This window comes from Salvelinus alpinus, chromosome 1 (assembly GCF_045679555.1).
Source record: "Salvelinus alpinus chromosome 1, SLU_Salpinus.1, whole genome shotgun sequence".
NCBI classification, from domain to species: Eukaryota; Metazoa; Chordata; class Actinopteri; order Salmoniformes; family Salmonidae; genus Salvelinus; species Salvelinus alpinus.
Window position 1 is genome coordinate 55,587,466 of NC_092086.1, and position 24,759 is coordinate 55,612,224.

General features: G+C 43.3%; 1 protein-coding gene across 2 annotated transcripts in view; it reads left to right on the forward strand.

Moving 5' to 3' along the window:
- The first annotated feature begins 474 nt into the window (after positions 1–474).
- Positions 475–24,759, forward strand: part of LOC139580958 (parvalbumin-7-like) — a 45,067-nt gene continuing 20,782 nt past the window's right edge. Inside the window, exon 1 of one of the 2 annotated variants that reach the window (XM_071410182.1) lies at positions 475–752. The gene's annotated coding sequence lies outside the window, so the exon portion shown is untranslated. Of the gene's footprint in view, positions 758–24,759 lie in introns of both variants that reach the window. The other variant, XM_071410190.1, reaches the window with a different exon arrangement.

The following is a 24,759-nucleotide window of genomic DNA, read 5'->3' on the forward strand; positions in this document are numbered from 1 at the left end:
TCTACCTTAGCGATTGGAGAGGCTTTAGGGGCAAGGTTGGAACATGAACTTCTACTGTCTAGATGCATTTTGTATAAAATAGCCTCAAAATAGCCTGTTCTTTTCTTCCTCTGTCCTCCTCCCCGTAACCTTTCACTCCTAAGTGCACTCACCCCAGGCCCCAGAACAAACTGACATCCTCTCTTATCTCTCATTGCCATTCTTTCCATCTCTCCATCTCTCATCAGCACTTCATCTACAGGGGGTTCATCCCTCGCTCCACATTGTACTCCTCCTTCACTCTTCCCTTTTCCATCACTTTTTCATTCCTTTTCTGCCTCAAGTTCTTACTTCCCTCCCTCCTCTCTCCACTCTTCTCCATCTTCCTAGCGACCCTCCCTCTCCCCATCCCTTCTTCCACTATCTCCCTCCACTGCTGCAATCCCTCCTCTTAAACATCACAAAATACCCTCCTATCCCAATCCAGCCCTCTCTCCCTCTCTCCCTCCCTCTCCATTTATCTTTCCCTCCCTCTCTCTCTCTCCCCTTCATCTCACCTCCAGCCACTCAGCGCTCCCTCTCCCTCTTCAGCAGCACCGCCCGCTCTCTTTCTACCTTTTTTCTCTCTCTCGCTCCCTTTTTTTCCTCTCTCCTTCTCTCTTTGGCTCACAGAAGGTTCCCAGGCTCCTGGTCCGTCCGTCTGTCCTTCTGCCCGTCCGCCTGACCGTCCGACGATCCCACTGAAGCTGCAGCACCAACCGGGACACACAAAGGTAAGGTAAGAAATAAGGGAAGATGAGAGGGACTCTGCTTCCCTCAACTATCACTGATGCTGGAGGCAGACAGGATGAGGGAACGAAAAGGGAGAGGGAGTGGGGAGAACCAGAAAGGAGAAGAGATGAAGTGGAAAAAGAAGAGGGAGAGAGGAGTGGAGAGGAGGGGCGGTAATGCAGTGCACTGTTACTTGTGAGAAGAGAGGAATATAGAAAGAGATGTTCCGACTGAAATTAGGTGTCTTGAGGAAACTGTCTGAGAACAGAGAAAGAGAGACCAGTTTGATGCATGCAGCGGGCAGAAAGGGAGAGAGGGATGGAGAGGGATAGAGAGAATGTCATGAAAATGTTGGTGTATCAGCTGTGCTGCTGCAGAAAGCAGAGGCAGCTCTGCCTCTCCGTAAAATCCCATTCACAAACAAGAGCTGAACTCTGGCGACTCCGATTAGTCCCCGAGCGGTGTGTGTTTGCTTCAATGTGTGTGTGTACTGTATTAGAGAATGAGATGGAGTAAGGGTGAGAGGGAAGGAGGGAAAGCGGGAGGGAGAAGGGGAATAGAAAGTCTATTAGATAGCTCTTCTGTGGGTCTGGTGCTAATGCTGTGCTTGAGCGGCTGCTCCGGCAGCACACACCATGCAGACTAACAGAGAGAGAGAGAGAGAGAGAGAGAGAGAGAGAGAGAGAGATGAACTAGGTGTGTAGGTGTGTACACTTTAATACAAGATGTAATGTATTGAGGAAGGGGGGGTCCAAATGGAAATAATGAGTGATGTCGCCGGTGTGGGTTGGTACGCTTGTCATAATGCAGGCAATAGATACAAAGACGATCAGTGTGACTTTGCGACAGACTTTGGGACACTTTCCCTCCTCAACTCCTCCCTCCCCTTCCTTTCCCCTTCTCCCCTACTCCCTGATTGCCTCATCTCTCACTCCAGATTGCTCCCCTTTGATAACATCTGTAGAAACAGAGCTGCACTCCTGGCATGCAAACAGCAGCCTGTAAGAGTGACGTTACATTTCTGGGAAACAGTCGTTGGTGCGGCAAAGTACGGGCAAACCTGAAGTACATATGGGGGGAGGAGAGAGAGAGAGAGAGAGAGAGAGAGAGAGAGAGAGAGAGAGAGAGAGAGAGAGAGAGAGAGAGAGAGAGAGAGAGAGAGAGAGAGAGAGAGAGAGAGAGAGAGAGAGAGAGAGAGGGGGAGAGAGAGAGAGAGAGAGAGAGAGAGAGAGAGAGAGAGAGAGAGAGAGAGAGAGAGAGAGAGAGAGAGAGAGAGAGAGAGAGAGAGAGAGAGAGAGAGAGGTGTGGAGAGGTAGGCGGTAATGCAGTGCACTGTTACTTGTAAGAAGAGAGGAATTTAGAAAGAAATGTGTAGAATAGCGAAAGAGAGAACAGTTTGATGCACGCAGCAGGCAGAAATGCAGAAAGGGAGACGGAGAGAGATAGGGATTGTAAGAGAGAGGGATGGAAAGGGATAGAGCGAATGTCATGAAAATGTTGGTGTATCAGCTGTGCAGCTGCAGAAAGCAGAAAGCAGCGGCAGCTCTGCCTCTCCGTAAAATCCCATTCACAAAAAAGACCTGGAATAGACGTTGAATTGACGTCGGTGCCCAGTGTGTAGAAAGATACTTCTTTCCCCTGCTCCATCCATCCTCCATCTCTTTTTCACTACATATAGTATCTCACACCCCATCACTCCTCTTTCATTAGAAGTGAATGTGAGGGGTGTGATGCATGACTCTAGTCTATATCATCTCATGAATTTCTAGGGATTCACTGATTTAGAGGCGAGCGGCTCTTTGGAGTGTGAAATACGACCTTGTGAAATATACCGCCGAAGTGTCTGTCGCATTTGTGGCAGCTGGGATCTGCTGGGATACCCAGTACAGCACAGGACAGGAGTGATGGGGGTGTGCACGGGAGCATGGTGGAAGGGTGGGACTCTGGAGAAATTTAAGGGTTGTGTCAGTGCGGGTAACCGAGTTCTTGTGTGGTATACCTTCTGCTTGGTGGCAGCTATGTGTTCAAGGGTTCTGCCTCTGGTTTGGTTTGCCGCTGCAGTGTGTGTTAGAGTGACTTTCATCCTCCTTCTTCTTGAGGTGTCTCTCCACAAACCCTGTCTAAAATAGTGGAGTAATTCAAGCATGTGTGTGTGTGTGTGTGTGTGTGTGTGTGTGTGTGTGTGTGTGTGTGTGTGTGTGTGTGTGTGTGTGTGTGTGTGTGTGTGTGTGTGTGTGTGTGTGTGTGTGTGTGTGTGTGTGTGTGTGTGTGTGTGTGTGTGTGTGTGTGTGTGTGTCTGCAAACAAACCGGACCAGAGCAGGCATTCTTCAGCGCAATGTAGCACCGCAGTTAATGAAGCATATCTCATCCCCGATCCCTGTCTCTGATTCAGGCACGGGCAGATTAATGACTCCATGGAACATGGATGGGATTAGAGTACCAATCCAACAGATATGATCAATCTAGCCTGCTAGTACCAGTGTGCCAGTGCCAGTTTAGCATCCCCACATACATCAAACTTCAGATCTACTTATTATCTATATATTTTCTACAATTCCACATAGACGTGTGTGGGTGCCTTTCTGCGTGTGCAGCGCACGTATGTTTGAGTGAGTGGGTAGCTAACTGGGTGCCAGTGGGTGAAAGAATAGGAAAATGTCATGATTACTTGGAAGAAGAGAAATTTGTTGTGTGGGATTGTGTAGGTGAGAGGTTGTTAGATGTTAGCTAGGACCAGCTAATTGTGTGCGGACGGATCCAGAGTGCGTGTTTGAATTTTTACGTGGGCAGCCTCAAAACTGAACTGTATGAAACTAAAGCACAGCTGCGTTCTACGGTCCGAAAGGCATCACTCGCAATTCAAAAACACACCCACAACTACACTCTTAGAAAAAAGGATTCCAAAAGGGTTCTTCGGCCGTCCCTATTGGAGAACCCTTTATGGTTCCAGTTAGAACCCTTTTTGGTTCCAGGTAGAACCCTTTTGGGATCCATTTAGAACCCTCTGTGGAAAGGGTTCTTTATGGAACCCAAAGGGGTTCTTCAAAGGGTTCTCATATGGGGACAGGCAAAGAATCCTTTTCAGTTCTCTTTTTCTAAGAGTGTACAGGGATGTGACTATAATATGTAGCTTCCTCCACTTAAAAGGCTACTTGCAAGTAGCCACACCCATAAAAAAGAATTTTTTAAATGTGCATTTCTGAAAGATGAAATTGAATGAATTTAAACAAAGCTATTCTCAATTTGCATTGATAGATTTTGACATTAAAAACAGGCAATTAACACAGAGTTAATCGACCTCCGGTGCAGAGCGCTAATTAAAAAACAGATCGCCATCATTATAAAGAGGAGAATAAATGGGGGGATGAGAAAGAAGAGAGTATTTTCCTCTCTCTTTGCTGAAGTGGCAGGCTGTACTTATACTGTAAGGCAGTGGCGGTCGGTGCCGTTTAAGATAAGGAAGGGTCTTTTTTTGTGTGAGCATGGCCTTCTGTCGTTCATATTCCATTCGCTCAGCTCAATATATCATTGATAGGTTTAGGCTAATACATCATTCTCAAATTTTCCCTATACCCATCATGAGGATGGTACAACCTAGCCTATGAACTAAAGTTTACAATGTAGGTGCACACAGGTGGAGGGAAACATTTGAGACGACAGACAGTGACACATGGACAGACAGTGACACATTCAATAACGTCTTGCACGCTCTTGCCTGCATCTAGCTGATCTAGGGTGTAATCCTTAGTCCAACAGTTGCAAACGTTTGCATCCTTTTAAGAAACTTTTTTTTCAACAGAATCGGCAGAATGAATACACCCCTGATCACGCGTAAACACAGTTCACTTTCATAGCAGCCACGTTGTATTCCTTCTTGCATCCATGAGCTCTCCTCCTCTCACCCTTTCCCTTTGTTTGTGGACAATGCACAACACATCAGCTGTATGTGACCAGGTGAAAAAACCTTTTCAAGCCAAACCATATCATACACACAGCTTGCATCGATGTCACCATATTAGCTAAAGTAATGTCATAGTCAACATAGCTAATAGAACTAATGTGTTAGTAAACCCGCTACAATCATGCAGTAACGTTACAGTCTGTAAGTACAGTCAGTAAGTACAGTCAGTAAGCAGCTCACCTTGACATGGAAGAGTTCCAGTGTTGTGTTGGCAATTCATAGCCAGCTAGCTAAAATAGCGTCCCTCTGTTTGAGCAGGGTATTTGAGTAGCTAAGTAAGTGAATTTTTTTTTTTTTAAATGATGAAATCTCTCTCTCTATCTCTCTCTCTTGCTTCTCCTTCATTTTGGAATAAATCAATTTGTTCAAAACTGTTCAACTATTGTCTTTATCTCTCTTTGAGTCAACTACTCACCACACTTTATGCACTGCAGTGCTAGCTATCTGTAGCTATGCTTTCAGTACTAGATTCATTCTCTGATCCTTTGATTGGGTGGGCAACATGTCAGTTCATGCTGTAAGAGCGTCCTCTGGAAGTTGTCATATTTACTGTGTAAGTCTATGGAAGGGGGTGAGAACCATGAGCCTCCTACAGTAGGTTTTGTATTGAAGTCAATGTACCCAGAGGAGGATGGAAGCTAGCTGTCCTCCGGCTACACCATGGTGCTACCCTACAGAGTGTGGTTGAGGCTACTGTAGACCTTCATTGCAAAATAATTTTAATAAATTATTTGGTGACATTTGAATATATATAGTAGAGATTGATCTAAAAAGGATAACTTTTTAAATGTTTTACAAAAAAATGTAAATCACTGGGTAGGATGGTTCTCCTCTTCCTCCTTTGAGGAGCCTCCACTGCTGTAAGGAGTGGGAAACTCAGAAGCTGCTGCCTGCCTGCCTGTCAGCATTGTGGGGATTAATCCCAACGTAGTTTGACACTCATGACAATTCATTACTTTGTTGAGACACACTCTTACATTAACCCCCATTTGTGCGCACACACACACACACACACACACACACACACACACACACACACACACACACACACACACACACACACACACACACACACACACACACACACACACTTATAAACCCATTCACCTAGATGCACACATAGCGAGAGGTCACACACACCGTTCCGGAAGAGAACGTTTAGTTTTTCCATTGCTCAGCAGAACATCACAATACCATCTCCATCCCTCCATCCCTCCATCCCTCCATCCCTCCATCCCTCCATCCCCACCTACATAAACTCCCACGGTCAGGTCACCAATGCAATGCATTCATCTCTTGAACTTTGGCCAACAAAATTCACTTAGACATCATCCTCCAACTCATAATGCCCATAATGCTTTGGGGTTAAGGTTAGGGTTAGGGTTAGGGTAAGGGTTAGGGTTAGGGTTAGGGTTATGTTTATGGTTAGGGGTTAGAAAAAAATGGATTTTGAATGGGACTGAATTGTGTGTCCCAACAAGGTTAGTTATATAAGACTGTGTGTATGTGTGTATGTGTGCAGTGTGTGTGTGTTACTGATCAGATGAAAGCACATGTGGGACCAAGTGTCATTACAGGGCTGGAAGTTGGAAGCCAGAGGCTGGAAGGGAGCCATAACTTTGAGTCACCTGCTAATAGAGAATTATGACTGTGGTGCTAATGTAGCCTGGTCCCAGATCTGTTTGTGCTTTTCCCTACTCCATTGGCATTCCATAAGGAGTTGGCAAGAGAGCAGAAACAGACTGGCTGCCAGGCTAGTGCTAATGATGCATGGTGCTGGAACATCAGCTGTTGTTCCGTCTACATTTGCATCTAGATTTCAGATATTCTAGTTTTACAAACTACCTGTGTTATCGTGCAGTAAGTGTATTCATGTGTGGAGGGGGAAACTGTTGCATTGTTTTGATGGATGAGGGTTTTTTTATGTTGTTGAATATCCAGGTGCTGATGTAATTGCCACCACACCTGCAATACACTCGCTTTCTTGTATCTTCTTTTACTCTCTCTCTCTCTCTTCCTCTCTTACTCACTAGTTTTCTTACTTTCTCTCTATCACCAGCGCTCTCCCTATCCAAACGAAGGTGTGAAAAGGGGACACTTCCCACTTTGTGCCAAAGTTCAGTCGATCTATTTTAGAGATTTGGCCATGCATTTTTTAAGGCCAACGTATTTTTAAACCGCCCGAGCAACCGAGGTCGCCGAGAGCGAATCTAACTTTAGTAGTGACACAGAGGTCACCGCAGCGCTGCAGGAGTCAGGCCTAGCAATTAAAACCTCCACAAACTCCTAAATGAGATCATTAGTGTGATGGGATGGATGGAAGTCATCTGGGAAGAGGCAGTGGAGACGAAAGTGGATTGAGATTTGTGTTTTTATGGGTCACGGAGGGAGGGAGTTTTTGGTGAAATAAATGGGATGATAATGTAACATTGTGACCTATTTTGATGCGGTGTGACTTAAAGTCCTTACTCTTTTGGGAGAGTCAGTGGATGCGGATGAGATATAGACATAGATGTACACACATACACACACACAGCACAACAAATGACGCTTCTTACCCAACATCATTTGCAAAAGTGTACTCCTGCTCTGTGTCCTTTAAACAGCATCCCCCTGCACCACAGTTCATCTAAGTGAGACAGGGGGCACTGTTTCACAGACAAGTGGATGAGTAGATGGAGATACTGCTGCATTCCCTATATGAGGTCTCAAACTTCTGCTCCATCTCCTCCTGAGGTTTGTCATGAACCCGCCACTTACCGGCTACATAATTAGTCCCTTACAGAAGACCGCTGCCTGGTCCCTGGCAGAACAGTTCAATCTTAGAACTACTGTTCTCTACTCCCTGCATAGAGAATAGATGCCAAGAAAGAACAACTTAGTGGGCAAAAGTGCAGAAGTTACCAAACTCTATTCTATTCCGTTCCAATGTGTTCTATTCTATTCCTAGCAATGACTACGATGACCAGATGTCATTGCATTATCAGTGTGATACAAGGGATAAGCAGGACTTGGAATATCATTCGTTGTGACCAATATACATCATATTCCACATCAGCTGTCATATTATCATACATTCCTGAAAATGAGCGAAGAGGATGATGGACGTTTTTCTCCCCTCCTCTCTCCCATTGCTTTGCCGGCCTGCTAATATATTTTAGACTGGAGCTGTAAGCATTCCGGACTGGCCCCTGATCATCATAGAGATCATCTGAATGCAGGAAACATGCAATCCCGTCTGTGTCCGAAAATCCTCTATATCCCTACATAGTGCACTGCTTTTTAATAGAGCTCTATGGGCCCTGGTCAGAAGTAGTGTACTATCTAGCAAATAGGGTGCCATTTTGGATGCAATCGTTATGTCAGTGTGAGCAAGGGGCCTGCAGTATAGCCAGTGCTAAACGTCTCTGTTTATCGCGTATTACACAGATGAGCTTCATTCACTTGAATGTCATTCTCTATTTGGGAGTGTTAGGTTGAAGCCTTATCTGTGAATGGGCTTTGGTCATGATACTGTAGTACTGTAGATTCGCACGCACGCACGCACGCACGCACGCACGCACGCACGCACGCACGCACGCACGCACGCACGCACGCACGCACGCACACACACACACACACACACACACACACACACACACACACACACACACACACACACACACACACACACACACACACACACACAGCATGCGTATGTGCATGTGTGTGTGTATGTGCGTGTATGTGTATGCGTGTGCGTGTGTGTGTGTGTGTGTGTGTGTGTGTGTGTGTGTGTGTGTGTGTGTGTGTGTGTGTGTGTGTGTGTGTGTGTGTGTGTGTGTGTGCCCAGTTGCCAACAGCCCCTTTAGCTCTTTCAGATTGTGTTAATCTCGCTCTATTTTCTATCTTTATGAATGACAACGCATAACGTTCCTTTGTAGAACCATGAATGTGTGCATCCCCTTCTCCCTCTTTCCTCTCCATCTCTCTCCTCCTCCCTACCTCTTTTCTGTGTGGAGCTGTGAGAGACACTCAACTCAGTTTGCCTCAGGCTCGGCCCCGGCTCCCACCAGCAGAGTGTGAAGACTGTGTCAGAGTAAGAGAGGAGAGCAGTAGAGGAGGAGTGGAAGCCCAGTGCTGGACTGGCTTTTATGGTGCAAGGTCAATGGAGGGTTTATATGGCCGAGCGTGCACACACACACACACACACACACACACACACACACACACACACACACACACACACACACACACACACACACACACACACACACACACACACACACACACACACACACACACACACACACACACACACACACACACACACACACACACACACACACACACACACACACACACACACACACACACACTTCTGCAAGACAAGAGGCGCTGTCAGGTGGCCGAGTTTCTGCTGCCACTACTGCTGACAAGGCAAGCCACTGCCAATGGGACAGGGGCTTCAGCTTCTCTCTTTGAATACACAGACACACTCCGACAATCTACACTGAAGCACACACACGGACACACGCACACACACCCTGACTCACTCACACACTCAGTAAAAACATGAGCAGAGGAATGTGCAGATCTGCGTGGATGGTGGTCACCCACCCAGTCACCCACACTGCACGAGGAAACACATCAAGAGCTAATGCAAATACATGAACACATACTCGATATCTGGTTTATATTTAGTCTGATGTAAACAACCACACACAACAAAACATATTAAAGTGACGTGATGTCATGTCAAAGTTCTGACGGATAGGCCACTTATGTAATGTACTACTTATTTGCCGATAATCCGTAATTACGATTTTGAGAGCTGTGCAAGAAGAAGACTGAATTACGAGTTATTACGATAACAACACAATTATAGGCTTTTGGGCTTTTGTGTTCGCAGCCTGCAAGGACCATGGGTTAAATCCCAGACAAACAGAGAATGTGCTGACAATGTAACGCCCAAACAAATTGTATGTTCAACAATTTTAAGCAGCCCACGACTGTGACTTTAAACCTTGTCTCCCTCTTCCTTCATCCCTCTTCTAGCCCCCCCCCCCCCCCCTCCTCCTCTCTATCAAAGACTAGCGCAGAATACAAATTGTGTTGCGCTTTAGTTTTTTGGTACCGTAAGCCTAGGGCATGAGGAGAATGGGGAATAGAAGTGAATCTGTCCCAGGAAGAGAAAGAAAGGATCCAGCACAATAGAGAGGCTTAGACCAGCCTGATGCAGACAACGAGCTGAGAGGAGAAGAAATGAGAGAAACAGAGAAGAAAAGAGCAAGAGGAAATGGGAAGAAGGAGGAGGAGGACCGTCGAAAGGGAGGTGCTGGAGGGCATGCGAGGAAGAAAGAAAGAAAGAAAGAAAGAAAGAAAGAAAGAAAGAGAGGAAGAAAGAAACCAATGAGAAAAGGAAAATGCAAACCAGAGACAGAGGAGAGGAGCCAGAGGAGCGAGAGGAGCGAGAGGAGCCAGAGGAGCGAGGGATAAAAGACAAGAAAATAAAGGAAGATGAAGGAGTGTGTGATGGATGGACAGGCACTGTTCTGCGGATGTATGAATCCTCAGCCTCAGCACCATGCTAGTTGGCTAAGTGATACACAGGATCCTGATATCCAGCCCCTCCCCATAGTCTCTTTCTCTCTCTTTCTCTCTCACTCCTCCCCCAGGATCCTCTGTCACCCTCTATTCCACACACAGGGCTGTGTGACTCAAGCCTCAGTGGCCATCAAAACCCATCAGACTCATCCTGGACAGGCCTGGCTGCCACTCACACTATACTAAAGGAAACAGGAATCCCCTTCATACACAAAGACACACACACGCACACTTAGACACACACACACACCCAAACACACACACACACTCCTGACACCACCATGACCTCTTTTAGCCTCCTTTGTTCACTACAGTGGCCTGCCCCTGTGGATACTGCTCTCCTTCTCTCTCACACACACGCACGCACACGCACACACTCAAACACAAACACACACACACAGCATTAGGGGCGACAACATCTGTCTCACTTGATTTAAGTGTCTTTCTCTACACACAAAGGAAAATTTGGGTGAACAGTAGAGTTTTATAGTTCAGATAAAAAAGAAGCCCTTACATCACACCGTGTAAGGCACTCATGCTTGAAAGGGACTGTGGTTTTTGTCCTTGCAGATAGTCCTCTTAGTAGTGGAACCTATAGGACACTTCTTTTGGTGTGAATAGCTATCTGTAAATATCACAAAAATCTAACATTGACTAGTGGAATGCAGTCATATACAAATTGTCCATGAAGGTACAGAAGGGGTTCAATACCGTAAGAGCATTTCCCATCCCTGCCCATCTGGCAGTTGTCACTCGAGACTCAATCAAACGCTCTTAGCATATTTGGAGGGGGAGCCAATTTGAACCAGAGGCGGCTGGTGGGTGAATAAATAGGAGGAGGGCTCATTGTAATGGTTGGAATGGAATAAATGGAACGGTATCAAAAACATGGACATGTGTTTGATATCTTTCTGTCCATTCCATTGCAGCTATTACGATGAGCCCATTGGTTGGGAGTTGTTCCCATGTGGTGAATTGATGCTCAGTTCAGAGTTGTTCAGAGTACTCCTGCCCCCCTGCTGAGACGCAACTTGTCACCTATGTTGGGTGTTAGGCTCTGTGGAGAGAGGAAGAGCACTACTGACTGTCCATAAACCCTTCACTGCCAGTGGATTACCGTAGACTTCAACTTTTTTACACATGATCACAGAATGTGTATGTTTATATGGGAGATCACATGTCATGATGTCATTACCAATAAAGGCAAATCAAGACCCATCAAATCAGATGAAGTAGCAGTGGAATAACATCACAGGAGCACCTAAATATAAACAATACCGGCACCCAAAATGAATTCCCGGAACCTGTTTCAGTCCAAGTCCAGCACTGCATGACAGTGATGGAATGGTCTTGAGTGTTATTGGAAATAGTGGCTCTTAAAAAAAAGTTGAGTTGAGTAATTAACGTAATAAAAAAAAATCCCCACCAAAATCCGTCTGTTTAAGCTAGAGATATGTGTTTGGTATGGGCTGCGTCTCAATCCACCACATCCGCCGATGTCCGCCTTCCACAACCACGGTGGAAAGTGGCAGAGCTACAGCTTTGTTTGTCAGACCAGGAGACATCCCGAAAATCGATCCTCTCACAAAAATGGGACTCGTCTCATGGGACTCGTCTGAAGTCGGTGCCGCCAATGTGCCACCTTCTGTCTTTTGCGCCTGAACAGTTTGGGCTAAAAAACAACTATGATCTCACGGGACTGTTCTGAAGGTAACCCGGTACTGGTTAAAAAAAAATACGGAAGTATGTAAGTCGTTTTGTGCAAATATGTTAAATATATGTGTCAAAAAATAATAATAAATAATTCCTGAGCTTTCTTATATCACCTAGATATAGTATAGACACTTAAAAACCTTATGATTTATTTTTGGACTGTCTGTTTTGCCATTTATAAATTGGTTATTCAATACATTTCTATAGGCTATAGCAATAAAGGCCAATTTATATGCAGTACCAGTCAAAGGTTTGGACACACCTACTCAGTCCAGGGTTTTTCTTTATCTTTACTGTTTTCTACATTGTAGAATTATTACATCAAAACTATGAAATAACACATATGGAATCATGCAGTACCCAAAAAAGCGTTAAACAAATCAAAATATATTTTATATTTGAGATTCTTCAAAGTAGCCACCCTTTGCCTTGATGACAGCTTTGCACACTCTTGGCATTCTCTCAACCAGCTTCACCTGGAATGCTTTTCCAACAGTCTTGAAAGAGTTCTTGTTGGCTACTTTTCCTTCACTCTGCAGTCCAACTCATCCCAAACCATCTCAATTGGGTTGAGGTCAGGTGACTGTGGGGCCAGGTCATCTGATGCAGCACTCCATCACTCTCCTTCTTGGTCAAATAACCCTTACACAGTCTGGCGGTGTGTTGGAGCATTCTCTCAACCAGCTTCATGAGGTTGCACTACAATTAACAGTTGTGTCTTGTTAAAAGTACATTTGTGGAATTTCTTTCCTTCTTAATGAGTTTGAGTCAATCAGTTGTGTTGTAACAATGTAGGGGTGGTGTACAAAATATAACCCTATTTGGTAAAGACCAAGTCCATATTATGGCAAGACAGCTCAAATAAGCAAAGAGAAACAACAGTCCATCATTACTTTAAGACATGAAGGTCAGTCAATGTGGAAAATCTCAAGAATTCTTTTAGTTTCTTCAAGTGCAGTCACAAAAACCATCAAGCGCTATGATGAAACTGGCTCTCATGTGGACTACCACAGGAAAAGAAGAACCAAAGTTACCTCTGCTGCAGAGGATAAGTTCATTAGAGTTACCAGCCGCAGAAATTCTAGCCGCAGAAATTCTAGCGCAAATAAATGCTTCACAGAGTTTAGGTAACAGACACATCTCAACATCAACTGTTCAGAGGAGACTGCATGAATCAGGCTTCATGGTCAAATGCCTGCAAAGAAACCACTACTAAAGGACACCAAATAGAAGAAGAGACTTGCTTGGGCCAAGAAACACGAGCAATGGACATTAGACCGGTGGAAATCTCTCCGTCCTTTGGTCTGATGAGTCCAAATTTGAGATTTTTGGTTCCAACCGCCGTGTCTTTGTGAGACACAGAGTAGGTGAACGGATCATCTCTGCATGTGTGGTTCCCACCGTGAAGCATGGAGGAGGAGGTGTGATGGTGTGGGGGTGCTTTGCTGGAGACACTGTCTGTGATTTATTTAGAATTCAAGGCACACTTAGCCAGCATGGCTACCACAGCGTTCTGCAGTGATACGCCATCCCCTCTGGTTTGCGCTTAGTGGGACTATCATTTGTTTTTCAACAGGACAATGATCCAACACACCGCCAGGCTGTGTAAGGGTTATTTGACCAAGAAGGAGAGTGATGGAGTGCTGCATCAGATGACCTGGCCTCCACAGTCACTCGACCTCAACCCAATTGAGATGGTTTGGGATGAGTTGGACTGCAGAGTGAAGGAAAAGTAGCCAACAAGAACTCTTTCAAGACTGTTGGAAAAGCATTCCAGGTGAAGCTGGTTGAGAGAATGCCAAGAGTGTGCAAAGCTGTCATCAAGGCAACGGGTGGCTATTTGAAGAATCTAAAATCAAAACTATATTTTGATTTGTTTAACACTTTTTTGGTTACTACATGATTCCATATGTGTTATTTCATAGTTTTGATATCTTCACTATTATTACATTTACATTTACATTTAAGTCATTTAGCAGACGCTCTTATCCAGAGCGACTTACAATATTGTACAATGTAGAAAATAGTAAAAATAAAGAAAAACCCTTGAATGAGTAGGTGTGTCCAAACTTTTGACTCATACTATATATACCGACAGGGGTCCTACAAATCCAAATCAAATACCTAAATGAGCCATGGTATGACCATCTTAAAACAAGGGTTATTAAAAGAGAAGATGCATTTATCCATTTGTAAAGAAAGAGGAGAGAGACCAGAGAGAGGGAGCATTCAGAAATAGTGTATCTAGTAATGACTTGGAAGGAAACCCGGGAGTGTTCGCGAGGAATTCACATTTGTCACCCGACTGCCTGGCTTCCACCAAGAGAGGAGGGGGCGAGGGAGAGGGGATGACTAAGCAAGGAAAGAGAAACAAAGCTAAAGCAGAAATGACGTAACATAAAAACCAGGGTCATATTCACTAGATAACAAACTGAAGAAAACAGATGGTAATGGGAAGGGACTGCCTGAACTTATAAGGAACACTTGTTTTCCCGCTGAAAAACAAAGTGCAATAATCAGTGGCGGATTTAGGCATTGGCGACATTGGCAGGCGCCCAGGGCGGTTTCTTGCTGTGGGCGGCACGGGGCACCCTCAAAAAAAAGAAATCGTAATAAAATAATCGAAATGGTGACATTTGCTCAATCGTTTTTCTATTGCTCATTTGCACGTCACGTCAATGATATCATGTCACCATATGGGACTGTGGGTCAATTAACCTTGTCGGAGTGGGCACCCTGATTCTAGTTTGTGAGCTAGGCAAGCTACTGCCTGGGAAGGTCTCTCACTCAGAAGTACGAGATGGGGAGGGGGCGGGGATTGGTTGACCTGAGGTCTCAACACTGGAAGCCCGAGGTAGGGGGAGCGGGGGAATCTATGAAATAGCGCACCTCTATCTTTGTACAGTACTGCTATTAGTAATGCAATTAGTTGTGCAATTTAGTTTGTGCGTTTCTTGTTTGAAGTGCAATAGTGTAATTATCAGGTTCTCTTCTTTATAAGTGTGTTATTCTATTTGTGTATTTGTATGATATAGGATTTGTGCTTTTTGTTAGCAATAGGGTAATAGTGTAATAATTTGATTCTCTTCTTTATTTGTATTTATATACTACAATTTGTTTTTATTTGCCTTTGTTACTTATTTTTGTATATATTTTTTATATTTATATAGTTTTAAATGTTATGATTATTTATACGTCTGAATAAAAATTACAAGTAGTGCAGAATGGTGTTTTTTTGGGGGGGGAGGGGTCGCCCAGGGAGCCATACAAGCTAGAACCGCCACTGGCAATAATGAATACGACCCTGATGTTATTTAATGTAAAGCCACTGACTCTCTGCCAAGGTACATCTGGTCCTCATTGTTATTATTATATCTAAACCACCTGGAACAGAGGGGGCAGGAGCCAAATGATACAGTCATGATAATGGATTGAGAGAGAGAAACACAGAGAGAGAGAGAGAGAGAGAGAGAGAGAGAGAGAGAGCGAGAGGGAGAGGGAGAAGTGAGTGTCAACATGGCTGGCAGACAGTCACATAATTTCTTAATATCTTAATCTCTGCTGTTTCAAGAGGCTCAAGAGAATCTCGTGAGAAGGCATTTGACAAATAGATAAAGAGCAAGCTATCAATGGAGAAAGCTAAAGAGAGAGAGAGGAAATATGTCACAGAAACCGGAGAGAGGGAGCCAAGGACTGGAGAGTTGCATGCAACAAACCAAAAACTATTTGGAGAAGGAGCAGAGCGGAATATATATATATATATATTTCTTTAATAAAGAGTAGCGTATTATTTAATAACTAAGTAGAGTCCTTAAAATGGGCTGATTAAACATGTACTCTAGCTAGCTAAGGCATCTGCGAGAAGAGACTGGTGATTCCATATGCATAACAGGCCCTTGACAGGGAGAGGGCAGGTGAGGTGCCTCCTGTCTGGCAGGTAGAATACTACAGGGGGCAGAGGAGAGTAAAGGAGAGGAGAGGAGGTGGCACTCTTGCATTTCATTTGGCGCTGGTTGCATTTGGAGGAGCAGAGCGATGAGGAGAAAACTCAGCCAAGCCAGCAGCATGGCACCTCAATCACACCGTATCTATCTCTGCTCAGAGCAGCATCCACTGGGCCATTACTGAAGCAGTTTAACTTATCAGCTCCCCTCCTCCGAGGCTTCCCTCACTTCCATTCCTCCCTCCGGGGCGCTGCCACCTCACAAGCCTCACAAGCCTCACACGCCTCTCCTAATTATGCCCCCCTGTCTGTCTCCCAGCCTCCCCCTTCCTCCCCTCTCTCTCTCCCAGCCTCCCCCTTCCTCCCCTCTCTCTCTCCCCCCCACTCATCTTGTCACCTCCAATTCTAGTTCAGGTGGCTTATTGGCAGGGCCACTTCAGGTTAAAAACCAATGCTGGCATTCTGAGCAGATTCCAGGATCATCACGGCAACAGTAAATCGAGGTTGGTAGCAGAATGGTAACAACAGTGGCCAACTTCAATAGATTGTCATTGTTCTGAACCCTGGTCAGTTCCTTGGGATTACCTTGTTTAATTAGGGGCTGTTTCGAAATGCAAATAGCCAAGGTCATGCACGAGCACTAAGGCTGAGAACGATTGCCATTTATCAATGGTGATCTCCCACCGGTGTGTGTATGACACTCATTGGATTGTTTTATAATCACACTTTTTCTACGCGTATGAACATTCTGAAATCCGTTTGTAAATAGTATTTGAGATAAATTGATATATGAGGCCCCAGGTGATCCTTGTCTATGTTCTGTTGATTTACCCACTGCCTATGCTCTATAAGAGGAACGAGACATAGAGAAAGTACTGCTTAAAAAGTTTGGCTGCATCAAATGTCCTTACAACCCCCCAAAATATTTGTATTTTGCCCTCAGTCTGATAGTCTTTATCATGTGTGTCTTTCACTAGTAGAAGAGCTTCTAGCCAAGCCTGGCTACAGATGAACTAGTCCCGTCTTTGTGTTCACATTCAAACCCCTCTGCCGATACCTGTGAGACTAAGATATAGAGAGAGAAATAGTGGAAGACATGAAAAAAAAGTGAGGGAGAGCAAGCCAGTGGAAGGATATGAGAGAGAGACAGCTCGTGTGAAAGTGTGGGCATCTAAGTGCCTCGGGAGAAAGAGGCAACATTAGTATGTGAGTAACTGAACTGAGCACTCGTGGCTCTCTGCTCTAGCGTGATGTCTTTAAAAAGCAGGCTCCTTCTAAAATGCATTGTTGCCTTTTGGACAGTGAGTATAACCTCCAAGATAACTCATATCCTTTCACCAACCCGTAATTGTGTGGAACGAGTCACAATACAGTTTACAACTCAGTTAGTTATTATGCGTCTGTATTAACCAGGGTTGGGGTTAATTCCATTTAATTTCCAGTCAATTCAAGAAGTACAATGAAATTCAAATGAACTTCAATGCTTTTCAATTAGGAAACATTTGAACTTGAATTGGAGTTTGGTTCACTTTTTAGAATTGACTGAAATTGAAATTGAATTGACCCCAACCCTGGAATTAACTCTCCGACCCTACACTACACTACACTTGTCCCTCCTCTCCTCTCCTCTCCTCTCCTCTCCTCTCCTCTCCTCTCCTCTCCTCTCCTCTCCTCTCCTCTCCTCTCCTCTCCTCTCCTCTCCTCTCCTCTCATCCCTAGGCGACGTGGACCCATCCTACTTGTTAACACGACAGTGATCTTCATCCTACATTGACTCACTGACTTCTGACCTGAGGGGAACCAACCGGGTCATGAACCATCCTCATCATATACTGTAGGCAGGCCTATAATGTGTCTCTCTATGACTCCGTCTCTCTATGACTCCATCTCTCCGTGTAGGCAGAAGAAAACACAATGTACTGGCAGAGAGAGAAATATACACGGCAGGCATAAAAAAAATTGCCTACAGTGGCGCGATAATCTAAGAGTGAGCACTATCGGGTCCTTGCTCGCTAGCTGCTGACAGTATGGGCGTAATATCAAACCCTAGTCCTTCCTCTGACCGTCAGGCTCTGTGAAGCATGAGAGGGTGTGAGCGGGTTTAAAGCTTGATCAATAGCTCGACCTTTGGGCCGATATGGCTGAATAGTATCCGTTACTCTCCTGGGACTCTGCGTTCGTTCGTTTGTTCAATGGGCAGAATCAAAAAGTTGCGCAAGCCAGGCGAATGTCAATATTCTTGACTTCCAAAAAGAGTGTGCATGTGTGTGTGCATGTGCACCTGTGTTGTGCATGTTTAATAGTGCTCTCTGTCATCTCCAAGAACAAAAAAATAGTAATAGAGTGCACAGTAAAAGGACATAAGAAGATGGCAGAGAGAAAGAAAAAGAGAGAGAGAGATGGCGATAGAAAGGGAGAATGTGTGAGAGAGAAAGAGAGAGTTGAAGAGAAACCAAATATTTTAACCATATACAGTGCATTTGGAAAGTATTCAGACCCCTTGACTTTTCCCCCAAGAAATTTACATTACAGCCTTATTCTAAAATGTATTAAATAAAATAATGTCCTCATCAATCTACACACAATACCCCTAAATGACAAAGTGAAAACCAAAATAACTCATTTCCATAAGTATTCAGACCCTTTACTCTGAGACTCAAAATTGAGCTCAGGTCAACCCTGTTTCCATTGATCATCCTTGAGATGTTTCTACAACTTGATTGGAGTCCACCTGTGCTAAATTCAATTGATTGGACATGATTTGGAAAGTCACACACCTGACTATATAAGGTCCCACAGTTGACAGTGCATATCAGAGCAAAAACCAAGCTATGAAGTCAAAGGAATTGTCCGTAGAGCTCCGAGACAGGATTGTGTCGAGGCACAGATCTGGGGAAGGGTACAAAAAAATAAGATTCTCTGGTCTGATGAAACCAAGATTGAACTCTTTGGCCTGAATGCCAAGCGTCACGTCTGGATGAAACCTGGCACCATCCCCACGGTGAAGTATAGTGGTGGTAGAGCAAAGTACAGGGAGATCCTTGATGAAAACCTGCTCCAGAGCGCTTAGGACCTCAGACTGGGGCGAAGGTTTATCTTCCAACAGGACATTGACCCTTAGCACAGAGCCAAGACAACCCAGGAGTTGCATCGGGTCAAGTCTCTGAATGTCCTTGAGTGGCCCAGCTAAGAGCCCAGACTTGAACCTGATCTAACATTTCTGGAGAGACCTGAAAATAGCTGTGCAGCGATGCTCACCCCATCCAACCCGACAGAGCTTGAGAGGATCTGCAGAGAAGAACAGGAGGAACTCCCCAAATACAGGTGTGCCAAGCTTGTAGCGCCATATTCAAGAAGACTTGAGGCTGTAATTGCTGCCAAAGGTGCTTCAACAAAGTACTGTGTAAAGGGTCTGAATACTTACAGTACAGTGCCTTGCAAAAGTATTCATCCCCCTTGGCGTTTTTACTATTTTGTTGCATTACAACCTAATTTAAATAGATTTTTATTTGGATTTAATGTAATGGACATACACAAAATAGTCAAAATTGGTGAAGTGAAAGGAAAAAAATTACTTGTTTCATAAAATTCAAAAAAATAAAAATGGAAAAGTGGTGCGTTTGCTATGAAGCCCCTAAATTAGATCTGGTGCAACCAATTACCTTCAGAAGTCACATAATTAGTTAAATAAAGTAAATAAAGTGTCACATGATCTGTCACATGATCTCAGATCTCTGAAAGGCCCCAGAGTCTGCAACACCACTAAGCAAGGGGCACCACCAAGCAAGCGGCACCATGAAACCCAAGGAGCTCTCCAAACAGGTCAGGGACAAAGTTGTGGAGAAGTACAGATCACGGTTGGGTTATAAAAAATATCAGAAACTTTGAACATCCCACGGAGCGCCATTAAATCCATTATTAAAAATGGAAAGAATATGGCACCACTACAAACCTGCCAAGAGAGGGCCGCCCACCAAAACTCACGGACCAGGCAAGGATGGCATTAATCAGAGAGGCAACAAAGAGACCAAAGATAACCCTGAAGGAGATGCAAAGCTCCACAGCGGAGATCGGAGTATCTGTCCATAGGACCACTCCACAGAGCTGGGCTTTAGGAAAGAGTGGCCAGAAAAAAGCCATTGCTTAAAGAAAAAAATAAGCAAACACGTTTGGTGTTTGCCAAAAGGCATGTGGGAAACTCCCCAAACATATGGAAGAAGGTACTCTGGTCAGATGAGACTAAAATGTTGCTTTTTGGACATTATAGCAAAACACTATGTCTGGCGCAAACCCAACACCTCTCATCACCCCAAGAACAACAACATGGGGATGTTTTTCATTGGCAGGGACTGGGAAACTGGTCAGAATTGAAGGAATGATGGATGGCGCTAAATACAGGGAAATTCTTGAGGGAAACCTGTTTCAGTCTTCCAGAGGTTTGAGACTGAGATGGAGTTTCACCTTCCAGCAGGACAATGACCCTAAGCATACTGCTAAAGCAACACTCGAGTGGTTTAAGGGAAAACATTTAAATGTCTTGAAATGGCCTAGTCAAAGCCCAGACCTCAATCCAATTGAGAATCTGTGGTATGACTTCAAGATTGCTGTACACCAGCGGAACCCACCCAACTTGAAGGAGCTGGAGCAGTTTTCTCTTGAAGAATGGGAAAAAATCCCAGTGGCTAGATTTGCCAAGTTTATAGAGACATACCCCAAGAGAATTGCAGCTGTAATTGCAGAGGAGGCTCTACAAAGTATTGATTTTGGGTGGGTGAATAGTTATGCATGCTCAAGTTTTCCGTTTTTTTGGTTTCTTGTTTTAATTCCAAGTTGTAAGGCAACAAAATAGGAAAAATGCCAAGGGGGTGAATACTTTCGCAAGCCACTGTATGTAAATGTGATATTTCATTTTTTTATATAAATAATAACAAAAACATTTTTTTCTTTGTCAGTTATGTGGTAGGTTGATGAGAAAAACAAGAACAATTTAATCAATTTTAGGATAAGGCTGTAACGTAACAAAGTGCAGAAAAAGTCAAAGAGTCAGAATACTTTCAGAATGCACTGTATATGGTCAAAATCACTCCACTAAAGCGTTTAGGGAACATACAATGCCGTACCATGAAATACAATGGCGCAACCAAAAAAAGCTATGAAAAACAAACAGAAATAGAGGTGCTAGTGTCAGAGGTTAGGTACAACCAAAAGGTTTTATTTGGCTCGCTCAGTTGTGGCTTGACCAGTAAAAAATAAAAGTACTACGAGAGGACCATTAGGACTATTGAAGTTGCTTTAGCTATGGCAAATATACTTCAAATGAGTAGGCAACACTCACCAATAGGCCTCACCAACATCCTCAACAGCTCCCTCCTGTAGGCGTGTAGGACAATATTTCTGTTCTGCAGAATGAAGGAGTCGTGCTATTGCTGTTCTGCATGAATGAGTCGTGCGCTCCACCTGGTCACCTTTCCACCACATTCAGCAGCGTCTTTAGCGCATCACATCACATTAACCATCGTTGAACTCATTTTGGGATAGTGCTTTAATGGCACTGTGGGCGACATCTATTGCTCCTTTCGTATTTGGGAACACACTGAAGGCAAAGAAACCCCTCTTACATCATCAACCAGTTGTGCGATGGTGTATGGAAAGTGTACATAACTGTTTGTTTTGCTGATTCTTCATCCAAAACATTGGCTCATCGAGGTCTGTGAGATTGCAGATTAGCAAACTCCAGCTGAAAAGTGCCCATTGCCAAAACCCACCGCTGGATAGCACTTGGATGTGCACCGGAATGGTATGTGTTCGAAGTAGGTCTAAATCCTTGCTAAAATCCTACAAGATTGGTTTTGGGAAACAAGATCTGATGGCCAAATCTGTACTTTCTGCAAAAACAAGTCTCACCTTTCTTTAAAAACAAGCTCTCTGTGAAATGCGTTGTGTGCCAAAACCTTGAACAGAGCAAGATCAGCATCTCTCATTCGATGTAGCATTATGTCAGTGTTTTAATGTATTTCAACAATGGTTTCACTTTCACACATGCCTCTAATTTAACAAATTACTGTACTTTATTTGAATTATTATCTTAACTGATGTGGTCGAACTATATGATATAGATGTCAAGAAATGTTGCATGAATTCACAATGGAAATACAATGAAATAGAAAAATGATTTAATTATTACTCTCACAATTTCACAAATTTTCTACACTCCCTTGAATGTTTTTCTCATTTTGCTGCCTTAATTAAATCTAAAAAGGGTTACATTTGATTTTGTCCTACAAATCTACACAACCTACTCCACATTTTCAAAGTGAAAAAAAGTGTTCCACAAAAAAAATTGAATAATTAAATACCAGTATCATATTTGAATAAGTCTCCACCCCCCGAGGTAAAACTTGGTGGAAGCACCTCTGGCAGCCATTACAGCTGTGAATCATTTTCATTAAGATTCTACCAACTTTGCACAACTTTTAGGAGAACATACAGTGCCTTCAGAAAGTATTAGCACCCTTGACCTTTTCCAAATTTTGTTGTGTTACAGCGGGATTTAAAAATGTATTAAATATAGATTTTCTTTACGGACAATAGCCCATATTGTCAAAGTGGAATTATGTTTTTTGAAATGTTGACTAATTAATTAGAAACGAAAAGCTGAAATGTTTTGAGTCAATAAGTATTCAACCCCTTTGTTATGACAAGCCTAAATAAGTTTAGGAGTAAACATTTGATTATTAACAAGTTAATAAGTTGCACGGACTTACTATGTGTGCCGTAATAGTATTTAACATAATTCTTGACTATCTCATCTCTGTACCCCACACATACAATTATCTCTAAGGTCCCTCAGTCGAGCCGTATATTTCAAGCACAGATTCAACCACAAAAACTAGGGAGGTTTTCCAATTCTTCGCAAAGAAGGGCACCTATTGGTAGATGGGTGAAAATAAAAAAAGCAGACGTTGAATATCCCTTTGAGCATGGTGAAGTTATTACTTACACTTTGGATGGTGTATCAATACACCCAGTCACTACAAAGATACAGGCATCCTTCCTAACTCAGTCGTAGGAGAGGAAGGAAACCGCTCTGGGATTTCACCATGAGGCCAATCGGGATTTTAAAACAGTTACAAAGTTTAATGGCTGTGATAGAAGAAAACTGAAGATGGATCAACAACATTGTTGTTACTCCACAATATTAACCTTATTGACAGAGTGAAAAGAAGGAAGCCTGTACAGAATACAAATATTACAAGACATGCATCCTGTTTGCAACAAAGCACTAAAGTAATGCTGCAAAAAACATGGCAAAGCAATTCACTTTTAGTACTGAATACAAAGTGTTATGTTTGGGGGAAATTTAATACAGAATTTTACTGAGTACAACTCTCCATATTTCAAGTATTTTGGTAGCTGCATCATGTTATGGGTATGCTTTTAATCGTTAAGGACTGTGGAGTTTTTCAGGATAAAAAATAAATGGAATGGTGCTAAGCAGAGGCAAAATCCACAGGGAAAACCTGGTTCTGTCTGCTTTCCACCAGACACTGGGGGATTAATTCACCTTTCAGCTGAACAATAACCTAAAACACTAAATATACACTGGAGTTGCTTACTATGTTGTTTCTACTGAGCATACAGTATGTACAGTATGTATGTGTAGAGCATAATGTATTTACAGTTTTATTCACATGTTTTCAAGTCCTGCTGACAAATCATGCTTTCCGATTATTGCATAGATTGTAATGGACACATACAAAAAATACTTTTTTGAAGGTTGTACTGATTATAATGAGCTAATATTAAGCTATTTGCCAGCTATGTGTGGCGCCATGTTTGTTGACATTATACAATGCATTCTGGGTGTCACGTAAACGTCTGTCAGACCAAAGATGTTGAAGGAATGGTTCACTCATCTTTCTAATAAACTTACGCAATTGAATGAAGGGAAGGGAATGATCGTATATGACACACCCCCTTCAACATGCATAATGCAAACAGACCAAACTCATCTTGTCTCCTCGTATTATCTTTGGTTGACGTGAAAAAACAAACATGGTGGCATGCACAAACTATCCATCATTGGATTACTTTTGATTCCTAGAAAGTGTTTTACTCAATCATTTTGATCAATGTTGATCTCACCAGTGATGCGATTAATTATAAATAGTAATTGCTATTAGCTAATTCATATAGTGTTTTCTGTCAGCCGAGAGTTCTCTAAATACGACCACTTGTGTTACGTCAATCTTTCCTCAGTTAGCGATAGGACTAATGTAGCCTACATTTTCCGGTTAGGATGATTGTGTATGCTGTCGCTACTTCTGTGAATGTCTGAACATTGCATCCAAAAATAAAGTGGTCACATTCAGGACATAACTTTGTAAGGACTGTGTTTGTGCAAAATCTTTCTGTGAAAAAACTGTGGCTAGCTCAAATGCTGGCTGTTGTGTCAATCAAAACTAGATGTTCTAAATAAGCGTTCTAATCACACTGGTTTGAGCGTACGCTCCAGGGACCACTGTAGAATGATCACACCCATTTGTTGGTACACGTGAAAAGGTTAAATCCATTTTAATCCCAGTTTGTAACACAACAAAATGTGGAAAAGGTGAAGGGGTGTGAATACTTTCTGAAGGCATTGTTTTTGTCAAAATTGCTCATTAAAATGATTTGATGAAAAAAGTATTTTTGGCCTGCTATTAGCCCATACAAACTTATTGAATAACATATTCACTACATGGAACCACAGATAGTCCCCCAAAAATATCAAAAGGCAGTTTGCTCTGAAGTGTCTCTCCTATA